Genomic DNA, 17431 nt, shown 5'->3' on the forward strand with positions numbered 1-17431 from the left:
TACGCAGACAAACGAATGGGAGAGAAGAAAAGTAAACTAGAATTCCACTAAAAGTGTAGAAGGAATGATGCAGTTAGAAAGTCACCAGTTAGCAAACACCACAGTAATAATTGTTTCAGGCAAAACTCATCAATAAATGCTAAAATTTGTAGACAAAAGTATGAGAAATAGGATATTTACATAATCTTAAAGTATCCTCCCAAAAGTTTATGATTAATCACAATGGGGAAAACAGTGACATTACAATAGTGAAACATGGCAAGCCCCAGCTTCGTTCAGTGTTGAAGGTTTTCCTCACTGTAATGGTCCAAGTCACCATCATATATCTCGGGTTAGGGTGCATTCAGGTGGCTACAGCATCACGCTGTGTTATTTATTCCAAAAATGATAACCTGAATCTAAATTATGAGCAAGCATCAGGCAAACCCAAACTGAGGGCCATTCTACAAAATAACTGACCAGCACTCTTTAAAAATGTCAAGATCATGAAAGACAAAGAATTCTTCCAGATTAAAGGCAACTAAGGAGACATAGCAACCAAGATCGAGTGTGGTCCTGGATTAGGTCTTGAACCAGAGAAAAGACATTAGTGGAACAGTTGATAATACTTGAATAAGGTCTGTAGCTTAGTAACAGTGTTGTAGCAGAGTCAACTAATATATATATATATAATATAATGTTTCCATGCCCCCCCCTTCTTTCAAGTCTTTCCTGATCCCTTAACTATCATAATTCCATACTTACATTCATGTCTATATTCTAATGGTTTCTGTTGTGATTCAGAGGTCTGTAGACTGGCAGCCTGTGGGCTAAATTGGGCTTCAATCCTTTAAGGTTTGGCTGGCACAAAAGTCTCCCCATCCCTGAAAATTTGATTTGTCACAGCTCCCAACTACTCTCTATTGTCTCAGACATCAGGCTGGCTCTACTCATTTATATGACCTTTTTTTTTTTTTTCTTAGTAGTAGTTTAAACATTACTACCAAAATTTTGAAGCCTTGTGTAACAAATTAAGCAAAATATATTTTCATAGATACCTTGACTTCAGGCTCTGTTCGAATAGTCACGTTTGCTGATTCATTGGGTCTGAGTTAATGTTCGCCTGACTTTTCTTACATCATGAAAATAAGTGCTATTTCATTTTTGACTCAGAAATAGCCATTAGTCACCAAATTCCTCACGCTGTTCTTTGAGTTTAATGGCAGTTTAGATCAATTGCCAAATATATGAAAATGAGGAGGTTCAGAGACATTCTGTATTTATTACTCATTTCTCAGAAACCTGATGGGCTCTGGGTGTAGAGATTACATCATCTCTTCCAGAGTCTTCTTCTACCCCATAATCTAATCACCTGGGAAGCTTTTAAAATGCTGATGCCTAGATGCTACTCCCAGAGATTCAGATTGAATTCTTATGCAGTAGGACCTAGACTTTTTCTCCTCTTCCTCCCTCCCTTCCCCTCTTCCTCCCTCCCTCCCTCCCCCTCCCTTTCCTCCCTCTCTCTCTTCCTTGCTCTTTTCTTTCTTTCTTTCTTTCTTTCTTTCTTTCTTTCTTTCTTTCTTTCTTTCTTTCTTTCCTCCATCCCTCCTTCTCTCTCCCTTCCTTCCTCTTTCTTTTCTTTTCTTTTCTTTTCTTTTCTTTTCTTTTCTTCTCTTTCTTTCTTTCTTTCTTTCTTTTTTCTTTTCTCTTCTCTTCTCTTCTCTTCTCTTCTCTTCTCTTCTCTTCTTTTCTTTTCTTTTCTTTCTTTCAGGTTTTCCAAATGATTCTAATGTGCACCTAGTTTTGAGAACCACTGATCTTCCTTGCTTATGTTTGAAGTGATCAAGCACCTATTGTCTTAGGGAAAGGGTGTGATAGAACTTTGGTAACTTTGATAAACAAGGTTTATCTTTCAATACTTCTTGATATGCAGGGCAGCTCACTGAGAAGAAAGTATACATTCAAATTTCCTGGGGAGCTGGCTAAGTGTGCAGCTTCCAGGGTCACACCCTCCCCGATTCTGATTCAGTGTTTACTGAACACCGTGCTAATTACCTGTTAGCTGCTCCATAGAAGGAAGACCTATAGCTCTCTGTGTTCAAAGCTTTATTTCTGAATTACTTGTCCTGACCCATTCATTCCTCCCACTACTTTACTTCTTCTTAATCCCACAAACTTCCAAATGTGTTGCTCACACTCTAATTTTCATCATCACCTTTCTCATTAGGCTTAACTTCTGGCATTTTCTTCTTGGCTCCTCGTTGACCATAGCTTGATCTCCCTCTGTGACTCTGCATTAGTTTGTCTTGGGAAACTGCCCACACACGTAGGCTTGTTCTTCCCAGAGATTTCCCTGCTGCAAAGTCACCTCTCCCAGCTTCCACATGCTGGATTTACCTCTATTTGAGCCTCAGTGTATTCACTGGGTAAAAAGCCACCTGAAAACTGGATGGCTTACCACAAACACGATTCTATGGGATAGCTGGCTGTTAGGACCAGCTGGGCTGGAGTGGGACTCACTCCCATCTTTGAGATCTCACTTGGGATGGCTGGGGCAGCTTGGGGCCTCTCTCCACCTGATCTCTCATTCTCCATTAGTTCTCTGGACTTCTTCATATGGTGGTGGAGGGGCTCCGTGGAAAAAGCAAGAAAGGGCAAGCCCCAATAAACAAGTGTTTCTTCAAGCCTCTGCTTGCATTACATTTGCTTATGTCCCGTTGATCAAAGCAAGTCACATGGCCAAGCCCAAAGTCAATGTGGGAGGTGGCTACCTGAAGGCATGAATCACTGGTGCCCATTACTACAAAAATAGACCACAGCTTTCCCCTTAATGCCAATTATTCACGCCCCTGTCATATGCAATATTCCCTTCCCCCAAGCATCCCTACAAATCTCACTCACCTGTAGCATTAAGCTCAAGGTCCTGGGTCCTGTGATTTCTATCAAGTCCAAAGGAGGATGAGTTCCTTGGCTGTGGCTCCTTTGGGTTCAGAAACCTGTAAGTGGACGGGACAAATTATATGCTCTGCCAACACTCAACAAACATTGAAAGATCGGGGCCAGGACAACCACAGTAAATATTTCCATTCAAAAATGGAATTAAGGGAAGATACATAGCAGGCACTGATTCATTAGAATTCTGGAATCCTGCCAGGCATGTGTTGCCAGGTCTTCCCATTCTGAGAGCAGGACCCAGTTCTGTCCCTGGGAGTAGCTTCCCAACCCATTGTTGCCTATGGCTCTTGGTGCCTGTGGCCCAGCTCTTGGCTTTGCCTCCCTTTTTGCTTAAGAAATAGCCTGTGCTGGGGCGCCTGGGTGGCACAGCGGTTGAGCGTCTGCCTTCGGCTCAGGGCGTGATCCCGGCGTTATGGGATCGAGCCCCACATCAGGCTCCTCCGCTATGAGCCTGCTTCTTCCTCTCCCACTCCCCCTGCTTGTGTTCCCTCTCTCGCTGGCTGTCTCTATCTCTGTCAAAATAAATAAATAAAATCTTAAAAAAAAAAAAAGAAAAAGAAATAGCCTGTGTTGGCTTCTAAGTAGCTTTCTGAGGTCCCTTCTTACTAAAAAAAAAGTTGGGAGCCCAAAGGCCATTTTGCAGTTTGTGAAACCTCAGCTCCTTTTACTCCAAGCTGGCTATGTATATTTCTGTTGCAGTTTGTTTTCTTTTAATTAAGAGTTTATTTATTTATTTTTAGAATAGTTTGGGTTCACAGCAAAATTGAGGAGAAAGTACAGAAATTTTTTCATCAACCCTCTTCCCCTACACATGCATAGCCCCTCCGTCATCTGCATCCTGCTCTGAGTAGTACATTTGTGACTATCGATGCACCTTACCTGACGTGTCGTGATCACTCAAAATCCATAGTTTAGGGCTCACTTCTGATGCTGTACATTCTCTGGTTTTGGACAAATGTCCAATGATACATACCATCATTATGGCATCATACAGAGTATTTTCAGCTCCCTAAAAAACCTCTGTGTTCTGCCTATTCATCCCCACCAAACCCTGGCAACCACTGATTTGTTTATTGTCTTCTTAGATTTTCCAAAAGGTAACTGTGTTTTTTTTTTCAGTACAACTCTCTTTAAAATGTTGTAGGTGTTTTATGATTGTCACTTCAGTTCACTACATGCTCCAAAACCACATCCATAAATTCTTTTTGAGACTGGCGTCTCTCTTCTTTGGGCATGTCTGGCTGCTGTGAGGCAATGCCATTAAGATTCTTAGAAATTCTTTTGTCTACCTGCGATGTTCCACTGGAAACCACCTTGTAAAACCCAAAACCCAAAATTCAAGAACAAATAAGTTGAAAAAAAAATGGGAAGGGATTGTTTCCGCAAGGGTAGCCACGTAGAAAGAGACCAGGAATTCACGGTGAACAGATCGGGGACATGTGGTTCTCACCGGATGCTGTGTAGATGCGTTGAGCCTCATTAGAGGGGCCTGACTGGGCAAACAGCCACAATCTGACCACTGCTGTCCCAATGTATACACAGTTTCCCAAAGTATTTTTTTTTCCTTAAGATATTTTACAAGTACGTTTGCAAGTTATTTCATGGGATTTGTCATATATGGTTTTAGATGGCTGGACGGTTCTCCATCGAATGAATATGTCATCATTTACTACTCCTCTCTAGCACCTTGTTTAGGCAGTTTTGGTTTTCTGCTGTTAAAATAATGCTGCTGTCATCATTTTTATGCATTTTTACTTTTGAGTTCATTGATTATGATGCATTTTCCAACCTTTTAAGAATTGGATCATCGGATACTATTAGAAACATTCAAGGCAAGTGAGCTAAGGGGCCAGTGTTTTCTAGAAGAATTGTAGCAATTAATGACACTGTCATCAGCCTACCTGTTTCCTGAGACTTACATTTTTATTGTTTTTCTTTCTTTTTTAGAATTTAGCAGACAAAAATGGCGTCTTGTGGTTTTAATTTCCATTTCTTTAACTGCTAAGTAGACAAGCATTTTTTCTTTTGTTAAATTACTCAAACTAATTTTTCATGTGTGACATCTGCTCCAGTTACAGAGTGTCAAATTAACATTAGGCTTGGCTGCAAATGACAAAAACAAAAAAATTCAAACAATACAAAGTTTAACAGTGGTGTTTTTTCTTTCTCACAGAAAAGAGGTCTGGGGGCAGTCCAGTGCTATGGCAGCACTCCAAGCTGTGAGGGACCCAGGGTCCGTAGATCTTTATTTTTTTTTTTACATTTTTTAAAATTTAAATTCAATTAGCCAACATATAGTACATCATTTGTTTCAGATGTAGTGTTCAGTTGTGTATAACACCCAGTGCTCATCACATCACATGCCCTCCTTAATGCCCAGCACCATGTTCTGTAGATCTTACTGCTTTGCTCAATCCTCAGCATGAGCTCCTACCATGTGATTTGCATTCCCATTGGCAGGAAAGAGATGGGGGTTGGAGTGGGATAAGCCCTTCTCATGAAGGACATTTTCATTTCACTTGGTTTATATCCCATTGGTCAGCACTTAGTTTTATTTCCAAGGGAAAAAAGGGGAGAAGAGCTATGACGTTGACCAGCAGCCTCTGCCACACACAGCAAATCTCTGTCTCCCATCGGGGCTGAGAAAGTAGCAGCTCTGGGAGGAGAAGACGGTGCTGTTTGGCAGGGGAGTAAATGTGAGAAGAGTGCCAGGACTCAGGCTGGCGCACAGATGGGTGTGTGTTGGTGGGAAAATGCCACTGGTGGGAAGTTGGCTTCTCTCTGGTCCTGGACCCTTCCCAGGCTTAACTCAGCCTTCTCTAATAGACCTTCCATCTCCTCCCCAAATTCTCATTGTTTTTCAGGGCCCCGCTCCCATCTCAACTCCTTCAGCAGCTTTCCCTTACCAACCCAAGCCTTCATTACTCATTTGAACCTAGACACAGAGATGGGTTTTGTTAGTTTATCATTGCTATGTGTAGTTGGCCCAATAAGATTACAAATTTATGAATAGCAGGTGTAGTACCTTACATTTTTCAATGGCCAGCACCCCCTTCCTATCTCCCCTTCCACATTCTCTTATCTCAGTTTAGGAATCCCTGCTTACTCCCAAATATCATGTTCTGGAGGAATCATGGTTTATAAATTCAGTGAACACGATTTGCTCAAGAAAGTATCAAGTGTTTATTTGCAGAATCAGCTTTCATGTTCTTCTCGTTGGTAAACAAACTGTATGGCACTAGGATAAGAACATTTGGAACTCAGTAATATGATGTTTTGTTTTGATTCCACAGAATTGCTTAATAGATAGCATAGAGCCGTCAAATGATATATTCCTGAAAATTGTTACAAGTGTCTTGAAACTGTGTATCAGGGATAGTTAAGTGGATGAGGATGGTGCTTGGTCATCAAGATGTAACCATCCATTTCATAAAAAGGGGTTATTTGCCCATGTATTCACAAATCTGTAATATGTATCAAGTGTCTGCTACTGACAAGGCACAATGTCAGATAACATGGGGTCAGATCTATGGGAGACTCAAGATGAACCAGACTGGGATTCTGCTCTCAAGAAGCTTTTCACCTTGTAGGTGAAAAACACACACATTAGTGTAACATTTTCATTATCCCTTTACCTGCTGGAGGGTGGATGAAACCCCATTAGCAGAAAGAAAACATCGCTATGGGTTGATCAAGCACGAACAGGCAACAGAAGAGTAGCTCAAAGCAGCCCTTGGCTCTGCCCTGAGGATACCTCTTGGTCTGTGATGAGTCACCACAGATGGGGCTCAGGAGTGGTTGTGCCCTCTCTCTGGGCTCCTCTTCAGGGTCTTCTTTGCTTTTGCCCCCTCATCCCTCCTCCTGGGCACTTCTGCTTTGGTTGCTGTCTTGTGCTGAGGCATAGGCAAGGAAAAGCAGCTTTCCTGGCCTAGCTTCAGAGTGCATCATTTATTCATTCAACAATCATTTAATCAAATATTAAAAAAAGATTCTCCACCTTCCTCTTGCCAATACGGACTAAAAGCATTACCCCAGTGTGTTATTATGCTAATAGAGATACTACCTTTTTTCTTACCTCTACCAAGTATCATCTACATTATCTGCTTTTATATCCTACCTTGATATGAAACAGAGCTCTAAGGAGAGAAGGTTTGGTTGGGGAGAACCCTGTCCTCCTACAGGGAGAAGCAATGGGGTCATAAGGAGGAGCAGAGAGAGTGCCCAGAGAGTGGGGTAGGGATGAGTGCCAAGATCGAGAGGACAGTATAAACCCAGGTGGGATGGCAGGCATCCTCAGGGTGGGGGGTGGAATTTCCATGGGTGTGCAGGGCTGAAATTGGGGCCTTTTTGATAATATCTCTTGTTAGGCTCAACCTGTCCTGCTGATGATTATGTATTTTGGCTCTTCCCCTACAAGAAGGGGTACTGTGAAAGGTGGGAGAGGAATTGTTGAGGGCCTACGCTAGGAAAATGAGGGGCAATGTGGAGCCAAGAACAAGTGTGGCCTTGGAATCAGGTAAAAGGAACACCCGAGTTCACATTTCCTCTCAATCAGTTATTGACCATGTGGATTTGGGCAAACTACTTATTTCTCATGTGTAAAATGAGGATAATAGTACTGACATCACACCTAGTACACAGTAATGTCTTGTTTCTCCACAGAGGTCATTAAATATTTTAAGCATAACATGCTGTAAGATGTATGGCTAATGGCCTTATTAAGCAGGCTATAAACTGTACCTTGATAAAATGATAAATGAATGAGTCCTTTTATAGCTACAAAATTATTCAGTAGATCACTCACCCGGATTCAGTGGTCCACTTCCAGAAAGTTCTTGACACATCTTGAGTTGTCAAGCTGAGGCTTGAAGAAGGAGGAACCCCTGGATTTCTGAGTCAAGGAAACCACAGGGGTGCAGGTGCTTGGGTGTTCCTCTTCTCTGCTTGCCAGCGAGGGGGGCCCCTCAGCCTAAAAATATCTGCCAGGGAGCTGGGGCGAGAAAGGGCAGAAGCCGTGTGGGAGGCGCTATGGGAGGAGTTTGGGAAAGAAGGTGACAGGATGCCAAGGAAATTCTGTTTGGCTTAGAGATGTGGCCTCGGGCCAGTTCCTTTCCTTCTCCCTTCATCCAGAAAAATAGAACTCAAGAGTAGGAGTCACCACCTTCTTCCTGCCCCCTCTCCCAGTGCTGCTCTCTGCTTGGCTATGGCACTCCTCCAGGGGCAGGACCGGTATGGGAGAAGAGGGGCGATGGGGACCCCAGCGGTGTTCTTAGGTTCTAATGCCCAGCCTCTCACCCACCGAGGCATCCAGCACCCTCTGATTCTGTGCTTACATCCTGACCGCATTTCTTCCTATGGCACTCCCTCCAGAAACTGGGCCTTGGAGAGCCTTCTGAGCTGGGGGCTCAAGGTTGACTCCGCCCAGCAAACTGTGGCTGTGTTTGCATTTGTGCTTGGTGCCTTAGGCATTTGCAGCTAATTGTGTCTAGAAACACTGAGATACGGCAGAGTCTCTAGGAGGTGGGAAAGGAGGAGAAAAGAACACGGGACATAAGAAGGTAGGCACATCCTTGCTTATGTCACCCACCAGAGGCAGGGCCTTGAGGAATCATCTACCTTCGGATTGCAGATTAGCATCTCAGCTCCTCACCAGGCACCACTTACCACCAACAATCAGAAACCAAGATTCCAGGTCGCTGGGAGCGGGAATGGTGCCGGCAAGGTTGAGGGTGGGGTAACGAGAAGAAATGGGCCACTGGTACTTGCTGGAGGACAGCTGTCTCACTGGTTTGTCCACACGGGGGTTTTAGATCTTTGGCTTGAAGGAAATGGATATTGGGGTGGGTGCAGTCAAGGGAGGAGGATGGCCAGAGAGTGCCCCAGAACAACCACCGTTAGGGGCACACAAAGTCCCATCAAGGAGTATGCAGTTATGGGTAATTCCAACAGAATCTGTCTCCAGACCCTAGTTTCCATATGCGCTTTCCCCTAAAACGGATCCTCCCACCCTGGGGGGCACACCCTAGGTGTTAGACTGGTTCTCTCCCTCAGCTCCTCCTTTGCACTGCCCCCCTGGGTACTTTTCAAAAGGAAGCCCCATCTCCCTTGCGTCTGCCTCTCACCGGGTGCGCTGCCTCCCCCAGGAAATTCCTCCAGTGCACCAAATAAAGGGCTGGCTTGTAATACTGATGTCTGAATCTCAAGTACACGTTTGGCATTGCTTTCAAGTAGGAGGAGGTGAAAGGTTAAGATTATAGCTTAAAGTTAATTATGTAGGGTATTTTCCTTAACATTTACTCCAACATATGGGGAAACAATCTTCTTTAGCTTTTACCAAAAGATTATTATGTATTATGAACTCATATGCATTTTTAATTTGGGTACAAGTCTCCCACTTGCTTCAGCTTTTCTGTACATTTAGTGGCCCTATGAATAGCTTCTCTCCGTTTGTGCTGGTAATTTCCACCAAATATTGTCTTATTCTAACAATAAGCAATATTCATCCATAATACAAAAACGAATCTTTCAAAAAAGACTACTTTCTTACTTCATGCTTGATGATTATTTTTAAATTTTGTATTATGATTATTTTATTTCACCCAATTATTTTCTAAAATAAATTGTAATGATAAATCAACCTATAATATTGATTAACCTGTAGATTCTTTTGGTGACAGGAAGTTTTCACTTTCCTAATTTTGAATTAATAATAAGACAAATATTCAACCTTGAAAAAATTTAATATGTAAATTTTAACTTATGTACATATAACCAAGAATTATGATATGGTGACCAATACAAGATTTTCAAGGTTAAAAGTATATCCTACTAAGATAAAGTTCTGTGGGTAACATAGATGGAAATATGCATGCAAGGAGGACTAATAAATGATGAAAAATTTCTGGCTGTTAAAAAGAGCTGATTCATGCGTCTTTTGAATAGATGAAGGTGGGCATTCAATACATTTTATCGAGTGATTTAACCATTTGAAAAGTCAATGTGCCAGAAGTTACATATTTCTCTATTACTTAAACTTGCAATAAAAGTGTTATACGTTAACTTAAAAATGTGTGAGGGAGATACATAGTTTTTCCAAAAATGTTAGGAGATCCCAGAGCAAAGCCTTTTATAGATCTCTGCCCCGGGAGGCGGGAGGTGAATGCAGAAATGGAAGGCTTGGGCAGGGGATGCCAGCCCCCTCCACAATTTTGTCCAGAGGTGGGGTTGTGCCCGTCATCACTGCTGGGCTTTCTCTCCTTGTTGTCAGGGTCTGGACTGGCCTTCCGAGAGAAGCCTGAGCTGGAGCACCTCATCTCCAGCGAGCTTGCTCAGATGCGAGCCAGTGCTACGGGGGGCACTGCGCTGGGGTACCCACCCCGGCTGTGCCCTGCAGTTCCTTCTACATGGCTCACAACTCTGCAAGGGAAACAGGTGCTGCAAGGGGACGTCTCACCACCCCTGGGGAGCACGGGGTCTTCTCGTATCAGAATGCAGCAAAACAACACTCCTGGAAGCAGTCATAGAGGCAAAATTGCTGAAGTAGGGTTTGTGCGCGCTCCTCTCTGAAGGGTGGTAGCCTTCTCAGGTGGAGCCAGTGGTAGGTCGTCCCGGGACAGGAGTAGGTCAGAGTGAAGCAGCAGAGTAGGGCAGACTGGTCTGCAGCAGACTCGGTTTTGATTGAAAGACCAGGTAGAAAGAGTCAAGATCTCCTTTGCCTCAGCTCTTAGATCCCCACTGTGACCCTAATCTGCTGTGACTAGGGTTACTATCTTTCTGTTCCTGGACTGCTCCTGTGGCCCTTTAAAACATCGTGAAACAGAACAGTTGGGGGACGTGTGGGAGGAGCCTTCGAATTATCTAGTGCATTTGCTCATTCACTCAGTGGTTTGTTGAGTTCTCCCTGAGTGCCTCAGCCAGGTCTGGGCCCTGGAGAGGCAGTGCGACGAGACAGACACAGGCTCTTGTCTCATGGACACCACCTCTTAGCAGCACGCTCCACTCCCTCCTTTTCTGATGCCTGAGGCTCGGAGAGGTGAAGGGACTTGTCCAAAGTCACACAGCCACGTGAGAAAAGAATTTGCTGAACATGTGCCTCGTGCCCGCCCCCCTGGAGCTACAGCAGAAATATGTGCAGATGAGCTCGTTAGATGAGACTTATGCCCAAGCTGGTATTATAAAGATATAGAGGGCACAGGCGAGGTGAATCGAAAGTAATTATTTAATTGCTTTAATGACTTCAGGGCAGTTTTTGTGCAAGAAAAAAAATTAGGGGGTTTGTTTTTGTGTTTATTGTTTGTTTCTTTAAAGCTCAATTTATTAAAGCTACACATTTAAAACTCAAGTTCTTAATTTTAAATCCTGCTTACGAATAAATACTTATAAATCTAGAAAATTTGGGGAAATCATTTTTCAAGGCCTTAGATTGATATGCTATATCACTTATGAATTCAGTTTTAACTACTCAAAATATTTTAGACTGCACATACAAATTTCATACATTTGATTTCCTTTGTAAGTAATAACTCAATTGCCTGATTTAACAAAACATCCTGAGGGTCTGAATACGCTCTTAAGGAATTAAGAGGTCACAATCTTATGAGGGTAGTGAAGCTGAAGTTTTCTCAGATGTCTCAATGTTATATAAACTTAGTGAGATTTCTACTTAAAATCAAAAGTCTAAATTAGTTATTAGATTTACATTGTAAGATGAAATTTTTTTTTAAAATATTTTATTTATTTATTCGACAGAGATAGAGACAGCCAGCGAGAGAGGGAACACAAGCAGGGGGAGTGGGAGAGGAAGAGGCAGGCTCCTAGCGGAGGAGCCTGATGTGGGGCTCGATCCCATAACGCCAGGATCACGCCCTGAGCCGAAGGCAGACGCCCAACCGCTGTGCCACCCAGGCACCCCTGTAAGATGAAATTTTAATGCTGATTTATTTATAACTCAAATGTTCACATACCTAAAATACCAAATGTGTACAGATTCCTAAGGCAAAATATTTTTTTTAATGTTTTTTTATTACATTATGTTGGTCACCATACAGTACATACCTGGTTTCTGATGCAAGGTTCGATGATTCATTAGTTGCGTATAACACCCAGTGCACCATGCAATACGTGCCCTCCTTACTGCCCATCACCAGTCTATCCCATTCCCCCACCCCCCTCCCCTCTGAAGCCCTCAGTTTGTTTCTCAGAGTCCATAGTCTCTCATGTTTCATTCCCCCTTCTGATTACCCCCCCTTTCTTTATCCCTTTCTTCCCCTACCGAAGGCAAAATATTAATACTGTAGTTTAGATACTCTTAAACAGTTCTATACCAAATTTGACTTCTTTCTTAAATAAAAGAAATTAGGGGATAGTTCAGATCATCCTGCCATATTCTGGGGGTTACCATCCCAGGGAACTTTGGGGGTGGCCTTCTTAGTCTGCTGGAGAATCTACTGAGTCAATCCTTCCCTGTTGCCCTGATTGTCAAGAACTCTCTGAGTGGTGTCCCCAGGCTTGGCTTTAACATTCATGTTAGACAGTCCCTGATTCGGCTGCCCAAAGACAATTTCAGCTTTCCCTCAAAATGGTCGTTTGATTGGAGTTTACTTTTCTTTGGATCTTAAGATATGTAAAAGTATTTTATGCCAAACATAAAACAGGCTTGAACTGAGAGACTCCTGCATTGGTCGATCACCCCTGTTTCTAGAACCTCACGACTCTTAGGAATATTAAGATGTCGATGCGTGTTCTACTGGGGGTGGTGAGTCATTTCCAAGGATGGTCCCTCCTCTACTTTAAAGTCGCATTTGAAGACGATGCCCTGGCCTTCGAGGAATGGCCTCCTTTTTCTAACTCTCGGGAGCTCCTTAAAGAGTTACATTTCGACTTACCTCTTGAAAGCCCTCCTGGACCTGCTGCAGGAGACCCAATATGTCTGCGAGGGGGGTAACAGATGTTTGAGGAATTGAGTAAGAAATTCTGTGAAAATGTGGAGTCACGTGGAAGGCTGATGTAGAGTTGATTCAGCAGGGACAGAGAATGAGGGTAGCCTTCGAAGAAGTTTGGCAGCACACAGGGTGTAAACTGAAGGAGAGGTAAGGTCTAAGGAAGCATCCTGGAGGTTGCTTCCTCCAGGGAAGTTCTGAGGGAGCTCTGAGGGATGGAATCATAGACACAAATTAAGTGAGTGCTTACTGTGGCCAGCCTCTATCTTAAACATTGTACAGGTATTGGCTAACTCATTTCCTTCTCCTGGCACCCCTAGAAGGTACATATCATCATTATGGCCATTTTCCAGAGTGAGGAAACTGAGGCACAGAGAGCTTAAGTCATGCACTGGTAGACTGCATGTGTGATGATGGAAGATATTCCAGCATACGCTTAAGTATGACATTTGAACAGGCGGCTGTGTACCCCAGCTCCTCCTCCCAGTCTTGCTGGCTGTTCCTGCTTTCAGAGTATTATTCAGTCTGCCTTGAAGTGATTCTTTCTTTTCTTTCTTTTTTTTTTTAAGATTTTATTTATTTATTTGAGAGAGAGAGCTCGTGCGAGTGGGGGAGGAGCAGAGAGAGAGGGACAAGCAGACTCCACGCTGAGTGCAGAGCCCTACGCGGGGCTCCATCCCACGACCCTGAGATCACCCCTGGAGCCAAAATCAAGAGTCAGACACTCAACCGACCGGGCCACCCAGGCGCCCCAAAAGTGATTGTTTCATGCAAGGTGCTTTTTGGCGTGCTTGAGGATGGAGCAGGGCCAAGCCAAGCTTATGAAAACAGATGGAAGGGAAGAGTTTTGTGCCTGCCTGCCAATAAGTGTTTGCACTTTGGGCAGAATTTGATCTAAGACTTGCTGCCATGGCAAGAGGCACCTGTTAGTGAGCTTGTCCAGGACGCTTCACCTCTCATCTCCGGAGGTTGTTCTTGTCTCCCAGGAACCCTGACAATTGCCTAACGACCCCATTGCTGCGGGCAGCCTGAAACTGCCCCAGGTCACACGGCTGGCAAGTGGCATCGCCAGCACTCAGCCCCTAATCAGTGCAGCACCCTGCCCCTATGTAAGAGGAGGTGAACGTGAGCAAGCAGGTACTAGCGAAGGGGCAGGGCTCTCAGGCAAAAGGCATCGCTAAGGCCAGTAGTGTTTTCAGAGGAAGGATTCCTTTGAGTCAGGAAAGGAGGAGGTGACAGTGTGAAGACAGTGGGTGCCTCTAATTCTAGAGGTAGAGGGAGGAAAGCTTGTGCCTGGTGGATCGCATTTCCTTTGTGAAGTAGAAATCAAGGGCCCGGGTTGAAGCAAAGGGGGGGGATTGGTAGTGGCAATGGGACAGATCCCTTTTGTGTCCCCCACTTACCGTGTCATGGGAAGCAGGGCTGCCCAGCACCTAGAGTGTAGAACTTCTCTGAAGAGAAGCCTAGGAGGCTGAGCATGGCCCTAGGGTCAAGGTAGGGTATTTGTCCTGATCCCTGGTACCTATTGCGATGTCAAGGTCATTCAATAGGAAGCCAAGGATACCTACCTGTCCTTCTCATGATCGCTGATAAGAGGGACAAAGCACAGCCTGAAGGACCAAGTAGCCGGAGACGCTTGCTCAGCAGGACTCGGCTAGTCTGGAAGGGGAAGATGACGGGGCGTTTTCCTGTCCTTTCCCAAAGTGCATGGGAGTGTTGGATGCTCTGTCTTGAATTTTAAGATTCCCTGAGGTCAGTGAGGAGGACAGTCAGTTCTGGAGGAAATAAAATGACTTTGCCTTTTGTTTCTCCGCAAGAGCTGATGAATAATTCAAGGCGATGGTGAGGAAGTGGGCTCTGTGAGACAGACCGGCTCGGAGCAGGGACATCCTGGTGGGTTGCCATGGGACTGAGCTTTGTCTCCATCTTGTAGACTCCTTAGCATTGCTGGCACGGGTCCCACACAGCTCCCATGGAGCCGCGCTGCTTTTCAGCCAAGGGGCTGAATGTCTGCCACAGAAAGGCCCTGGAGGGACTTCCAAACTCAGGCAGAGACAGGCAGGCGTGAAGAGGCCAGCTGCCTTCCTCGCAGGCATTTGCTTTGTACTGAGAGGACAAATGAGGGGGCGCTGCCAGGGGGCAGGGGAGAAGTAAGAAAGCGGGTTGGCTGGCTGGGGAATCCCACAGGCCTGCTGGACCCTGCTTCTGCCTGCCCGTGGGTGACCACGGGGCTTCTTTCTCTGCTCAGCTGGAGACAGTCTCTCCCGGAGTCATCTTATCAGTAGCCCTTCCCCAAGGGCTCCCCTTTGATCTAGAGTTGCTGGTTCGCATTCGAAGGAGTCGATGTCAAGAGCCCTCTGATAGGGCAGATGCCCACCTCCAGCCGGAACTGAACTCACACACCGGCCAATCGGACACCTCGCTCAGAGAGTTCATCACATTGTCTGGATTTTGCCTTCCAATTCGGCTGTCAGTGTATTAGTATTATTGTCTCCTGTAATGCTCGAGATACCTTTGAGGCACTTTAAATGCACAAAATACCACACTGCTTGTCTTGCAAGAGTGGCTGTGCAAAGGTCCTGCCACCAACACACCACCCAACCCCAGGGCTGACTCCTGCCCTCCTCGCCGTGTGGAAGACTTTCCTGGGCAGCCACGAGTGAAGGAAGAGAAAAGGGTACCCGTTGACTATCCTGGTATTTCAGAGTATAACCTTTACACTGTGCAGTGTTCAGCTGTATAAAAGTTGTGTTTAGCGACTCAGTCATAAGCGAACTTGAGAGATACTGGCAGTCTGATCAAGGTCTCGTATGGGACCAGGGAGTGGGTGTTGATCTCAATAAACCCCTCATTAATCTTCGGCAATATTCCCTGAAATACAGAGGAAGGGAACTGCTGTGTGGGTGCAAATCCTCTTCAAGGAGTCAACCTCCTGGCTTAGAGTCACTCCCTGCAGTCAGTGTGGTCTGATAACTTTCTGGTCCCCCAGGGAAAATGAAGCATCTTACTTCATTAAAACAGATGTCCTCAGTGTTTTGTAAAGTCGTGCTCCCTCAAAAAACCCTTGTACCTGAGAGTAGAAGGAATGATGTCACGGTACTCTGAGAGTGTGGTGTGTGTGTGTGTGTGTGTGTGTGTGTGTGTGTACTGGGAGGTGGGGGAGGGGCGCTGGAGGAATCACTGTAGAAACAGAGCCTTGAGAATCCACTCATTCATTTAGCAAGCACAGATCGAGTGCCCACAGAACAGCCTGACTTAGGAATTAGAGGCATCGAGGCAAGAATAACAATGATAATAGAACACTTGTTGTGACTCAACCCTATTCCAAGCTGCTGTGGTTTGAATGTTTGTGTCCCCCCACATTCAGATATTGAAACTAAACCCCCAAGGTGGTGGTAGTAGGAAGTGGGGCCATTGGGAGATGATTAGGTTGCTAGAGCAGTGCCCTCAGAAATGGGATTAGTGCCTATAAAAGAGACCCCCAGAGAGTTCCATTGTCCATCCTGCCATGTAAGGATGTAGTGAAAAGACAGCCATCAGTGGGAACACTGATGTTCACTAGACATGGAGTCTGCCGGGGCCGTCATCTTGGGCTTCCCAGCCTCCAGAACTGTGAGAAGTACACTCCTGTTGTTCATAAGCCTCCCAATTGATGATATTTGTGTCATAGCAGCTCGAACAGACTCAGACGCAAGCCGTTCCATGTTTTAGGAAATGTGTAATTTGGTGAAGAAGAGCAATGCATACCCAATTAACCAGAAAACTCAGGAAAACAGAATCAATAATACAAGAAGAAAAGAAAGGAGCTATGGAATTGCCCAGGAGGGAGACATCATTTCTGAAGTTGGAGGTGGGAGATGGGAAAGGCTTCCTGGAGAGGAGCATTCCTTTTCCTTTCTTGGTCCCCTTTGTGAGCCAAAAGACAAGCTGTATTAAGTCTACTAAATCTAAGAATAGTTCTAGAGATTTAACTACCCTGGTGTTTGGAATGAAATTAGATGAAACAAAGAACCAGTGTTGGCATCTTTGGGTTTGCCAGAATTTCATACCTATAGTCTTTTTTTTTTTTAATTTAAGATTTAATTTATTTATTTAAAGAGAGCGTGTGTGCACGAGCTGAGGGGAAGAGCACAGGGAGAGGGAGAGAGAGAATCTCAAGCAGACTCCTTGCTGAGTGCGAAGTCCAACCTGGGACTCATCTCACGACCCTGAGATCATGACCTGAGCTGAAATCAAGAGTCCCATGCTTAACAGACTAAGCCACCCAGGCTCCCCCCTCCCCTGTCTATAGAGTCTTCTAAGGAACCCACAGATACTCCATTGCCTCCTGCTTCTCCTCTGAAGCAACCTGATCTTTGAATTCCAGCCTCCTTCAAGTTATAGAATCTTTCTGAAATAATTTCTTCCTTGGGATTATTGGCTTTATGTTTCGTTTAAGTAGTAGTGTAGAAAAAAAAGAGTTTTCCTGTCTCTTTCCTCTACAATAAACAATTGTCAACAATACTATTGACTCAATAGGCCTCTTGTGATGTTCCCCTTAGGCAATAGTGACCACTTAT

General features: G+C 44.6%; 1 long non-coding RNA gene across 2 annotated transcripts in view; it reads right to left on the minus strand.

Annotated features, from left to right (window-relative positions):
* The window catches only part of LOC123785496 (uncharacterized), a 54752-nt gene extending 46411 nt beyond the window's left edge, over positions 1 to 8341 (minus strand). The window contains exons 1-2 of one of the 2 annotated variants that reach the window (XR_015726875.1): positions 7739 to 8341; positions 2881 to 2975 (exon numbers count right to left, since the gene is read on the minus strand). This is a non-coding gene — a long non-coding RNA (uncharacterized LOC123785496). The remainder of the gene's footprint in view (positions 1 to 2880; positions 2976 to 7738) is intronic. The other variant, XR_015726874.1, reaches the window with a different exon arrangement.
* Positions 8342 to 17431: the final 9090 nt, after the last annotated feature.

Source organism: Ursus americanus, chromosome 15 (assembly GCF_024610735.1).
Source record: "Ursus americanus isolate L20-20 chromosome 15, mUrsAme1.1.p, whole genome shotgun sequence".
Classification (NCBI taxonomy): Eukaryota; Metazoa; Chordata; class Mammalia; order Carnivora; family Ursidae; genus Ursus; species Ursus americanus.